Consider the following 13,079-nt stretch of genomic DNA (forward strand, 5'->3'; position numbering starts at 1 on the left):
GGCAATAAGGGAGATGAGAGAGGCTGCAACGATAGCGATTGATGCGTTCACCCTCATGCTTGTTCCTTTTTCACCACATCACTCCTCCTCCCACCCAAATTTTTCAGTCTCTCTTTTGGTTTTCTTTTTCTCTCACTTTTTACTCTTTACACCCTCCTCTTTCTTTGTATTCATTTATCTTAGCTTTCACTATGTATATTTCCATTTGACTTTTACTTTTTCGTAAAATATATTTATACGAACAATACTCCTTATATTTTATTTTTGTTTTTTATGTTTTGTTTTATGTTTATTAATCGATGTTACACACACACACACGCAAATATACACACACATATATATATGTATATATATATATATTTATATATATATATATATATGTGTGTGTGTGTGTGGGTGTGTGTGTGTGTGTGTGTGTGTGTGTGTGTGTATATATATATATATGCGATAATGGCTGGATATATATGCATATATTAATCTATACATTTTAAAATTTCAATTCTAACAACAGTTTTCGCTCATTTCATTTCCCGGTTACTCATTCACATTCTCGTGGTCCACACCGGACCTTATTTTTGTTTCTTAAATTTCATTTTACATTATTAATTCACAATGTCAGTTTTCTATGATTTTTATTTGGGCCACATTTTCAGAATTCTTTTCAAATTATAGAAAGGGTCACCTTGGTTTATTCTGATCCTCTTTATTGAAGATGACATCCTTACATCTACATTGAGCGTGAATCATTTTGCACAAATACTGCGCCGTTGGAAATTACTTTGAACCATTTTGATATGCATAAATATATTTTCTATGACAAAAGGGCGCCGATAAATGATTCTGTAATCAAGGATCATTATCTGAGAAACCCAATTTGGATTAGGTATTTGGATTTCTTATTCGGTTACTTTTCCAACCCTTACAAACATTACACTTTTTTTCTATGTTATTTGGAATGTAGGTTTACTAGATATGTACTTTCGTTTCATTTTATCATATGATGAATTATACTCAAGGGATTTTACTTGATGTAAATCTTAACTTTCTTATTGTTTCTATTTTCCTATTATTTTTTAGATCTTCTATCACTTCCTCTGTATTTAATTTGCATTTTTTAAATTTTTTTCAAGAACCTAATTTTACTTTTGTATTTTTAGGAAAAATATGGAAATCAAATTTAAAAATTATTATTTTTTGTAATACTTTATCATTTTAAATTTCACATGCAGTTTTAGCGTTTATCGTTATGTTACGGAGAGGAAATGTGAGCATGCAGGGTCTCCCTCCACGAGTAAAATATAATTTTACCATGATTAATGTTTGTGCAAATGTTTTTTTTTGTTCATCTAAGCTTATGTTATTAGACAAAGTGCAAACAAATGAATGGATGAACGATTTAGGGAAAATTTTACAATAAGACACAGGGATTGATGTTTCCGACCTAATACGTACTCAACATTTCAGAAGTAAATGAGAATTTAAACATAATCTTAGACTATCGTTGTATCTTATAGAGAAATCAAGTGTTATTTAGGCGCTTTTTATTTTTGAGAACTTTGTCTAAAACAAACAAAAAACCAAGAAAATATATATTTAACAGGCAGAGAATGGGAGGGTTGAGATTATTTGGTTGGTGTTTGCTATGTGTCATGTCAATGATTTATGGTCGGTGATTAAGGAAAAATAACACATAATAGATATGACATCGACTATAATGTTGGAGGTAAAAAGTAGTACATACACATGGAACCATATTAAGTTTGACTCACTTTTCTATCCACGCTTATAGTCGTATTTATTTAAATGTTTCCTTTTTTCATTTTCATGACTTTTCTTTGTGTAATTTATATTATGTTCACGGCTAACTTCAGCTTTCTTTCTTACTATCGTTTTAATAGACATAAGTGTCGGCGGGGGCTCCAGACCAGAAGATTCGTCCATAATCTAGATGGATTTTACCATTTTATTTTGTGCGTTTGTAAGAGGCATTCAATATAATTTTTTTAATTGGTTTCGATATCACTTATTCCATTTCGGTTTTTGTAATACATAAAAAACGCTTAATTTATGCAAGTTTTTTTAATAATATTTTGAAGTGTAAGCCATTTTGAGTTTCAGAACAGTTTCAGATGGTTCGCTGTTACACACAAGTCCTGGGAGGTGACTTGTTTGTAATAGACAGTTCCACAGAACAAAATATTCTTACCGTGTTTAAACTCGTGACAAGAACATCGAAATTGCCTCAGAAAATGTTGAATATTTATGAAGCAATTCTGGTTTCTGATTGGTTGGTAGCAGAACGTGAATTAATTTGATTTGTCAGTTCTTAGCAGCATCGTTTATAAATAGAATCGTCTGACTGTATGGGATCATATCCCATTATAAGTCCAAAATATTGCAACATCCTCCCTATTTTTTTATAATGTGTCCCTTGTGTTTGTTCTACTAAAAAAATAAATATATATTTTTATATTCACTTAGACATAACAAAAATTACAAATCATTTGGATCTTAGAATTTTAGCATTTAAAAAGACACCATTCAGAAGATACCAGCTGCCATCGAAGGAGGGGGCTGAAAAATTAGCAAGAGGAGACCTCACGTGGAAAAACCTCCAACTCAGACCAGAATATATGTCAAAGAGGCGAGCGGGGTTAACAATTTTGGGGGTCCCGAGCTTAGTCAGTGAAGACCAGCTGGGAGCCACATAAGCACAGTTCGGAGAGATGGAAGAAGTTTTCCCTACAAAGGGCCCCAGAACTATATAAACGGGCAACTACAAGGTGAATATGCGGGTGAACAGAGAAAACTTCCAAAACATTCCGGCACAGATCAACTGTAAGGGCTGGCAAATGACCGTGATAGTAGAAGGGAGGAGGCCATACAGCTGGCACTGTATGAAGCCCGGGCAGGTGTCTCGTTTCTGCCCTCTGAAAAAAGAGCAGACCCAACAAAGGACACATGTGGCAGACAAGCAAGTGGATGAGACTAAGAAGCAAGAATGAAATTTGGGGATGTCTGAAATGCCGGAGAATGCTGAGGGCGGAACTTGGAGCAAGGTCGTCCCCAGGAGGGGGAAAAAGAAGGCATTAGAAGCCCCTCCAGCACCAGCAAAAGCATCTATGGCGACGAAGAAGAGGAAGTTGCAGATGGGCTCCTCGGAGTCGGAGGGTGAAGAGAGCAAAGAGAGCCAAATCGAAAAAAAGAGCGGAAGGAGACGCCTAAAGCAATTTCTAAAAATCTCCAAATCAGACGCCTACAAGCAGAGAAATGAACGAGACACTCATAGAAGTATGCGAAGAAGACACGGGAGAACAAAGAACTGAGCCTTCAACATCAACTCCCAAGGAGGGCGCTCAGCCCACCCCTCCCCTATTCAACACCCCGGAACAACAGAACATGGCTCCTAGTAAAATGGAAGTCGTGGCGGCGGAGAAGAAAGTTCAGGAGACGACGGCCCCCAGAGTGGGAAAGACCAGAAAATTTTCATTCTGGCCGGGGGTGCGTCTGTGTGAAGCTGAATGTTCGGCCGGTGCCCTCAATGGTTCTCAAAGAAAATACCTAAAAAGCCTCGAAAGCCTAAAAACGGTGGACGGGAAGGAGGTCAACAACCCAAGTAATTTCTCCGACGCGCCAAACATAATCACGTTCGTGGGGCCGAATAGAGGTGGATGAGCGAAGGCACTGTGGAGGATGTTGGAGGCTGGGAAAACATCGTTTCTGGGCTTCAGGTTAGTAGACGGGGAGCACCCATCATTAGTACAAGTCGCGAAGCGATGCGAGGGAAGGGCCACGTTTATGTTCACCCTTCTATTTATAGGGCGAGAAAACTGACGTCCCCCTTGGACGTGGGGGGCCTGCCAGAGACGGACGGCTTACGTCCGACCTGCTCACCTGCAGTCTTGGTCAGGCCTTTGACGTACTGACCCCCGAGGATTTCAGACCCTTAGTTGACGAATATTACTAGTTAGGGGGATATGGCCACGAGCTTGAATCTAGCTAGTTTGAATGCAAGGGGCATGAGATCCCGAAGCAAGGCTGCTCGCGTGCTGAGGGATCTCGAGTCCTTTGAGGTAGATTAGCTGCACTACAGGAGACTCACTTTGTTGGGGCTGGGGACTGCGATGTGCTGGTAAACGATTTTGAGGTTTACTCAGCATACCCCAGCTTCCAGAGCCGGAGGGGGCGGTGTTCTGTGATAGTGAGTCGCACCCTGGCTGCGACGGTTACCGTTATCCACGGGGACGCTCATGGGAGGCTGGTCGTGGTCGATATTGCCGTTAAAAGCGGCACGTTCCGAATCATGGCAGTTTATGCGCCCAACATCCACAGCGAGAGGGTTTCCTTTTTTCGGCGGGTGCTGGTGTTTCTCTCTTCGGGTCCGAAGCGGGTAGTCTTAATGGGGAACTGAAATGCCGTCCTGGACGCCAAAATAGATAAGGTCGGGGGGAGGTTAGAGGGTCGGGGCGGGATGACAACATTCTGTCTGACCTGATGGTCTCGTGCGATCTGGTCGACAGGTTCCGTCTTGATCACCCCGGGAGGGAGATGTAGACGTGACAGGCTAGTTCGGCCGCCTGTTCGAGTACGTTCTTTGAAAGCATGTTAATTAGAAAGGGCGACATGGATTTCCTATATTGTTCCACGTTCCACTGGCTAGGTCATTCGAACCACAAACTCATGTTGGCCCGTCTGAAATTAGGTAATAGGCCTAGGTTGGTTGGCTACTTGAAGTTTAACGTCTCCTTGTTGGAGTCGAACGACTTCCGGGAGCAGCTGACATCACTAATTAAGAGGGAGTTAGTGGGGACGGTTACCAAGAGTAGCTGGTGGGTTGAGCTTAAGGTCACCATTAGGAACTTTTGCGTCCAATACAGCCAAAGCCTCGCGTTAACTAGGGCTGGAACCAAAGGGACTTAGATGATAGTCTGATCCGGGCGGTGGCAGTGGGGATTGCCTAGAACTAGCTCTAGTTAAGGGAGACCTGGATCGCTTGGCAAGCGAGCGGTACGCAGGTCAGGTAGGTAGAGCTAGGTTAGACCGATTCTCCAACGAAGCCGTGAATGTTGACGCTGGTGAGCGTAAGGCCGCCCTAAGACGCGGCTTCGATGGGTACATTCGGGAGGTGAAAATCCTGGAAGAGCGCTCTCTCGTTTCGGCACGGGAGATCTGCAAGAGGTTTCGGCAACATTTGGACGAGCGCTTCACCCAACTATCCAGACTCCGCGGCCAGGAGTTTGGCAGCTATTTAGCTGGCTCGTCCCGCCTTACTGCGGCCCCAGCGGCTAGCTGCCAGGGCATGGTTACGGAGCGTGAGGTCATTACTGCGTTGAAGCAGGTTGGCCGAAGAAATCTCCGGGGCTCGATGGTTTGCCCTACGAACTGTTCTTGAGGATGTCGCCATGTTTGTGCCTCTTCTGACGGGCGTGTTTAACCACTGGTTTTCCCAGGGCTCGATCCCGAGGCAGGTTACCAAAGGAGTGGGTACGCTTCTGAAGTAGGGGGGCGAACATGGAGGGGGTAATCTAGACGACTATAGGCCCATAACTCTGCTTAATGCAGATTTCAAGATTTTGTTCCGCGTTCTTGAGAACCGACTGCAGGTCGTTAACGGTGACTTGATCGAACCGGATCAGAACTACGCTGTGAAGGGTCGAACGATTCAGAACAATTTGCACTTGGTTCGCACGATCATAGAGGGGTTAGAAGACGACACTGAAGCCGCGCTGATATATTTAGATGTCCAAGGCATCTGACAAGGTGGACCATGGCTTCCTGGGGGCTGTTGTGGAAACAGCCGGCTTTGGTCCGGACTTCCGCAAGTTGATTTCCGCCCTGTATCGTGATCTCGCGGTAGTGGTGCAAGTAAATGGTAGGTTGTCGGAGCCCTTTGGGGTCTCCCGGTCGGTGCGGCAGGGTTGCCCGCTGTCGCCTCTGTTGTATGTCCTGGTGTTGGAACCCTCCATTCGCAAATTAAGGGGCGAGGCGGCGAGACCAGTCCTGCGCGGCATAGCTCTACCTGGCGGCAAATTTGCCAGGGTATCCGCGTACGCTGATGACGTCACCGTGTTCGCTGCAAGGCGTAGCGACGTTAGAGCGGTGATAGAGGTGATCGCTGAGTAGGAAGATTTCACAGGGGCCGTGATCAATCGCAGCAAGTGCGTTGACCTGCGGTTGGGCGCCTGGACCGGGGTAAACTCTCTTCCAGGTGCGTTCGGCTGGACTGATGACATGGTAAAGATACTCGGAGTGTGGTTCGGGCCAGTCCTCCAGTTGGACAAGAATTGGTCGGAAGTACAGACGAAGGTCGAGTCGTCAGTAGGGACTTGGATTCGTAGGAGATTGTACTTGAAGGGTCGCGCGGAGGCATGTGTTACATACGTGTTTCCGTTGATCCTTTACCGCTTATCTCTACTGCCTCTGCCTGCGGATCGCTGTAAGGCTTTAGAGCGCCTTTTTTTTTCAAACTTCTTTGGAAGGGAGGAAAGCCGTATGTCCGCAGACAGGTCTGTAAGCAGTAGCTTAGCGAGGGAGGCTTGGGAATGCCGGACTTGCAAAGTCACAAGCACGCAGAAAGACTGGCGTTCCTGAGTCAGATACTGATGGAGGAAACGCACTGGGTACCAGTCGTGGAACGAGCTTTTCCACGGCTCATATCAGCCCCTGTCGCTGAAGGTCGCAGAAGACCGGTGGGGGAACAGCGTTTCCTGACCGAATGCCGAGCCGCCTTTAGGGCATTGCCGGGGTCCAGTGATCTTGCACGGCCTAGGAGGAGGTCATATCAGGATTTAATGGTGGGGACCGCAAAAGATCCGCTGGTGAAGCGGATGCATCTGTCGGAAGGAAGTTCTCTCGCTGTGGAGTTGGGCGACTGCCAGTAGCTACATTAATAATGCGGAATATTCCATCCCATGGAGGCTAGTCCGGGACGCGCTGCCACTCTTCGGCAGACTAGCCAGGGATTGCAGAGATAGTGAATATTAATATCCCCCGTGTCCACACTGCAACGACGTGGAGGAGGAGGAGACGAGGGAACATGCGTACTTTCTTTGCAGCGGGGTGCGGAGTCTCTGGGAGTATGTCGGAGAGGTAACGGCTCGCATCGACCCCGAGCGGTCGGTGCCACTAGATTTGGCGTACGTAGTTGACAATGTGGACCCGCCGTTTAACAGGGAGAAACGGGCGATCCTAGCTGTAGCTAGATTAGTGACGTGGTTTTCACAGGTGGGCATTGTCTATGAGGGGCGATCTGTTTCCGATCAGGATGTGGTCATTTATTTTAAGCATCAACTTAAAATAAAGATCAGATGTGACTGGGAAATATTGCACCGCATAGACTTTGATAGGAGATGGGGGCACAACACAAGCTTGTGCACCCGACGAGGCGCTACGTTTGATCTCGTATTCCCACCCTAGTGGTATTGGTTCAAAGGTGCTGGGGTTTATTGTCGTTTACTCGGAACCCAGCCCTTATGGTTTAATACAAGGTTTACCTTGTAACATGTAGTTAGGATGTAGTTAGGCTGAGTAACCACCAAGAGTGGAAAGCATGTACTCTGTTAGGGCCTAGACTAGGGTAAGTATTATGTTGATCCTGTTCCCGTAGTCTCTTTATTTTTTGTTAGTCGGCACTAGGAGAGCTTCCAAAGATGCCCAACCCACCTGTTTGTTTTGTCCCTGGCTTGTTTTGCCGATTACGCATTCTATCTTGGAAGACGCCATCCGTCTCTGTTGACCCCAACCCCAAGTTATTTTCGCACTCAAAAGTGCTGTCCTTTAGGTCCTCCACTCCCCACTAGGGAACGACCTGCTTGCTTTCATCCCCCTTTCCCGGGGAGGGGACCGGAACACAGTGGTCGTTTCATTTGACGACTAGCGGATAGGAAGGGAGGGTCTCCTTACTAACCCACCCCCATAGACATTTTGTTTATTTCTTTTCTTTTTCTTTCTTTTTTGGGTGTTTTATAGTTTACCCCCTCCCCATCATCCCATCCCCATTATTATAAAAAACATACTTTTGTTTTTGTAAATAGTTATTTTTTTTATTTTTCTGTAAATATGTTTTCTTTTCTCTTTAAGCGCAAATGTCGCCCGACATCCCGTAAGCTGGGAAGCAGTCGGTTTTAAGTAGGTCCTGGTAAGAACGTAGGCGGTTGAGTACAGAATGATAGACACTCTAGTATAGTTTTTTTTTCAATAAATTACTTGCCTTCCAACGCAAGTCTAGCTTAGTCCATTAGCAAAGTCCCGTTTTCTTCCTCCATTACTGGTGCATAAGTTGTTTCGGACCCCAAATAAGGCCTTGGCAGTAGATAATGCCAAGGCCGGGGCCGAAATGGTTAAATATATTACATGTCCAGTGTGATGGGATGTGTCTCCTAGCGGTCTCGGCTGCAGGGAGACAGGGTAGTACACGTCAAGGATTCGTCACTTGACACTCAGCCCAACAGGTAAGGGGCCGGGAACCGATCCAGCACCTGTTGGACTGAGGTACACCGCCTGGGTAATACCTAGTAGGTCCACGCTCCCAGGCCTTGCCACCGGGCTTTCCGATGGGGCAAGTTTATTGCTTGCTGCCTAAGGCGCCCCGACCGGGGAATGCCGACAGGGTTACTCAGGCAATTTTTAAAATTGCAGGAATGCCCCTCCTTTAGGGGTGCCTGCGGGGTTCCACTTTCCAGGCCTTGTGCCAAATATTGCCAATGTGGGTGGCAATTAAATAACTACCCCATTACAAGTCCATTGTGATGGGATGTCTCCTAGCGGATTCGGCTGCAGGGAGACAGGGTAGTGCAAGTCAAGGATTCGTCACTTGACACTATGCCCAACAGGTGAGGGGCCGGGAACCGGTCCATCACCTGTTGGACTGATGTACACCGCATGGGTAATACCTAGGTGGTCCACCCTCCCAGGCCTTGCAACCGGGCTTTCCGATGGGGCAAGTTTATTGCTTGCTGCCGGAGGCGCCCCGACCGGGGAATGTCGACGGGGTTACTCAGGCAATTTTTAAAATTGCAGGAGTGTCCCTTCTTTAGGGGTGCCTGCGGGGGTTCCACTTTCCAGGCCTTGTGCCAAATATTGCCGATGTGGGCGGCAATTAAATAACTACCCCATTATAAGTCGAAAATTTGCAACATGCATGTTTTTTAATATTTTCTTTTTATTAGTAAGTAAAAAAAAATTGGTTGCATTTCTTGGAGAATATGCCTGGGATTCCATATTAAACTCATAATGAAGTCGCATTTTTTTACATTTATGTTGAAACCAAGAATAGGTATTATCACTAATACCGCATACACCTATCTGGAATGGATTTACTTGGTATTGAAATATTATTTTCTAGGCGTATGTGTATTTCAGACCAGCCAGCATAGTGTTTGTAATCTACTATAATAATGCAGACGCAATTTTCCCCGCTTAATTTTAAACTATTAAATATGCATAATCCTCATTTAATATAAACATATATGAGTTTTGCTAAACTTTCGCCAATAGAGAACCGAGGAGAAGCTAGGGTAGGAAAATTACAGAATTGTTAAATACTAGCATGGGAGTCACGCGTTGCCTGGGTGTTTGTTGAGCAAAAAAAAAGTGGTATTAAGAAGCCAGGCCCTAACCCGTACCGCGAAGGAGGAACAGAACGGGAAAAGGCGTGACGTCTTTGCTGTTACGCCCACCGACAAACCGATAGTGACGTAGGTTTAAATTAAGGCTAGACAATCAAAAAAGGGGAAGAATATCGAAGATATTTGCGAAAAAAGCGACCCCTCCCTGCAGAAAAATGCCCAGTTTTTGGATGAAGAAATTAATGTTTTTAGCCAATTCTCGGTATTTGTCGTCTGAAGGATCGAGCTTCCAAACGGTCCTGATCTTGTGAAAATCCATCGCCTCTGTCGAAAGTATAGGCAGGCATGCAAACATACTAACATACATTTATATATTGTTAGCTCAAATTTTAGAAACAAACGGATTAAAAGCTTGCCACATCTCTGAATACCCTTCATGTAAAATTTCAAATGTTTAGACCAGCAATTGTCTGAGCAATTCGGTAGAGAGCGCAGAGGTAATTTTTAAACTGGCCCCTATTATGACCCCTTAGCATTTATTGCGTTTGGCTCAAATCAACGTATTATGTTAGATCCATGTCCAAGGAACCTATATCTAAAATTTCAATTGTTTATATCAAAAATTGTCGGAGGAGTTTGGTAGAGTTCTCAAAGCTTTAATCGTTGAAATTGACCCCTTATCAGCAAAATTTGTAGTCGAAAGCGAAGCGAAGTTTTTCTTAAATCACAATATAACCTATATCAAATTTCGAGTCTGTAGACTGAAAAGTGGCAGTTATTGTGTAGGGAAATGTACACAGATAGACACTTTCACCTCTATAGATATATAGATAGATTAAATATGTGTCGATATTTTGAATGATTTCCGCTTTTGGTGTCAGTCTTTCATGAAAAGTTGTAAAATTTGGGCTCACTTCTATCAACTTTTACGTGTTCAACCTGGATAAGTAGATATTTAATACCATTTAAAAATATATATTTACATTAGGTACGCTGACGATATGTTAATTCTTCTGAAAATAGTAACGAAATAAGGAAACTAAAGGATAAATTTCAAACAAACTCTGGACTACCTTTTACGTATCAATTAAATACAGACACTAGTATTAAAATGATGGGCGTGCTAATAGACTCCAGCAAAGAGCAATTCATCACTTGATAGTATAAATAGACTATTGCAACCAATATCTGTATCTTAAATTCAAATGTGTTTGTCTGTAGCGATAAAAACCGCACTCCTAAAAAAATCCAATTAATCGACCAATATTTATCTTCTCAAAAAAAAAAAAAAATATCTACGGCGAATTAAAAAATATAAAGCACATACGGATTTATAACCTATTTTCCTATTTCTTATGCGTTACACAAACTAACAGTTTAAAAATTCAGCCCAATGAATGATAAAAAAGTTGACAATCCCCACTCCATTAATGTATTCTATAGCAACCAGATGAAAAGATACTAAGGAATATATTGCATCAATATATATCCCAAGTAAATAATAGAATAAGATTCATCATGTACTACACGCCTTTAAAAATTACTAACCATAGTATTAAAAATATCACTCCTCGGACAACAGAAGTAGTCCATTAAACGAATGTGGTCTACTAATACAAACACTCCTTGGAGGAATGCATATCCAACAATAGTAGTAGAATTAGCTACATTGCACTCACACCTAACATTATCCAGACGGTTAACGCTACACGTTTCAGGCACAAGCTCGATTTGCCAACACATAAAACCACGTGGTTGTCCACATTCCCAATTTATAAAAGTTTTAGTTGAAAACAGGAAAATAATTCATATGGATCCAAACTAAAAAAAACAAAAAAAACTAGAAGAGTAAAACATCCAATATATTTACAGAAGTATATCTGCCTATATGTTGTAATGTAAATTTAAAAATTGATTAAATTAAAAAAGTATAAGTTATATACCATTTGAAATCACACGTTTAAACGATTCTAATTTATTTTAGCCATGGTCTTAAAATGTGAAGGACATTTTTTTTTACATACAGGACGCCTCACTATTTTAGTATATGAACTATAATTTGAACTGAAGCATATAAAAGCGGCTATGTTTTAAACGGCAGATTAATCAAAAACTGACCAAAGACGATTGAAGACAATTACTTGAAAGTACTTGAATAAAAAAACAGATGGATGAAAAGGACTACAGAACCTTCTTTGACAAATTCGACAGAGATAAGCAGAAACACTCGGTGACGCTCGACAATATTTGCCTTAAAATATAATGATACAGTACACCTATATATATATGTGTGTGTGTGTATTGTGTGTGTGTGTGTGATTGGGTGATTATCCTATGAGTGTACATTATTGCGAATAGTCTGCCAACATGTTTTTTGGTTTTGCTTTGATTGATAATACCAAAAAACTGATGTGGTTTTATTAATTAAGCAGATCCATTTAATTTTCACCTTTTTCTCTAGATGTTTCGGTTCCCTTTTCCTTTTCGTACTTAGTTTTTCAGTAGATGGCATTCTGTTTGATTTTTCTTAAAAAGAACGTAGTGTTCCTACTTGATTCATCAACGCCTATTCTCATATATGTTCCAGCATTAATTGTAAAAATCCAAAATCGTTTTTATTCAATATTTTGATCTGAAAACCCCGTTCAAGACACCAGCAATATATTTAATACAATTAGTATTTCATATTTTAACTCCAACCTTTTAATCCACATTTATACACAAACATATATACTACAAGCAGTCTGTTTCTTCAGCTAAGAAATCAATTACATCAATTAAACTTAGTCGTTCACACAATTATTTATTGATCACATAAATCTACACGTTCATGGAAAACGGCATATAATATATTATGCATTACTCCACAGATTAGCAACAGGACCAACGTCGCCTGCAATTAGGAGTCAAATAATAATTGCAGATAATAGCGCTATATTTTTATTGTGAAATATCGCATTGAGTTGTAGAGTTTACCAGACGTAATAATTGAATGTAAGCATATTTACGATAAAGTAAATGAGACGCAATAGAAGTAGGAATACATTACCATATGAGATTCTATTGGCAGAAGCAATAGATTATAAAGTGTAATAATTGCAGATGGCATGTGTTTTGATATTGGCTCATAGTTTTCTATGGTGGCTAAGCTTACGAACACTTAGTCTTACGCATCACGATCAACTGCATTGTCAATTTCTAAGAAAATGCTGGTACAGTTCTAAATAATGCAATAAGACTCTTATCAGGTGAATAATGTCATATTGACGCCTTAAAATCACGAAATGATAAACTGTACGCATTCGTTCACATTGATTTGCCGCACAAATATATCGATATGTCTTTGTACAATGTGTTCATAAGGAAGTGATACATGTCTTATGAATAAACATCAAACCAAGCATTTTCTTTTATTAGCAATTTCTTCGATATTCTGCTCTAGAATAAAGAAAATACACTCACGCACGCACACACACACATATACATATATATACATATATATATATATGTATA

This window comes from Euprymna scolopes, chromosome 11 (assembly GCF_053919585.1).
Source record: "Euprymna scolopes isolate OS-2025 chromosome 11, ASM5391958v1, whole genome shotgun sequence".
NCBI lineage: Eukaryota > Metazoa > Mollusca > Cephalopoda > Sepiida > Sepiolidae > Euprymna > Euprymna scolopes.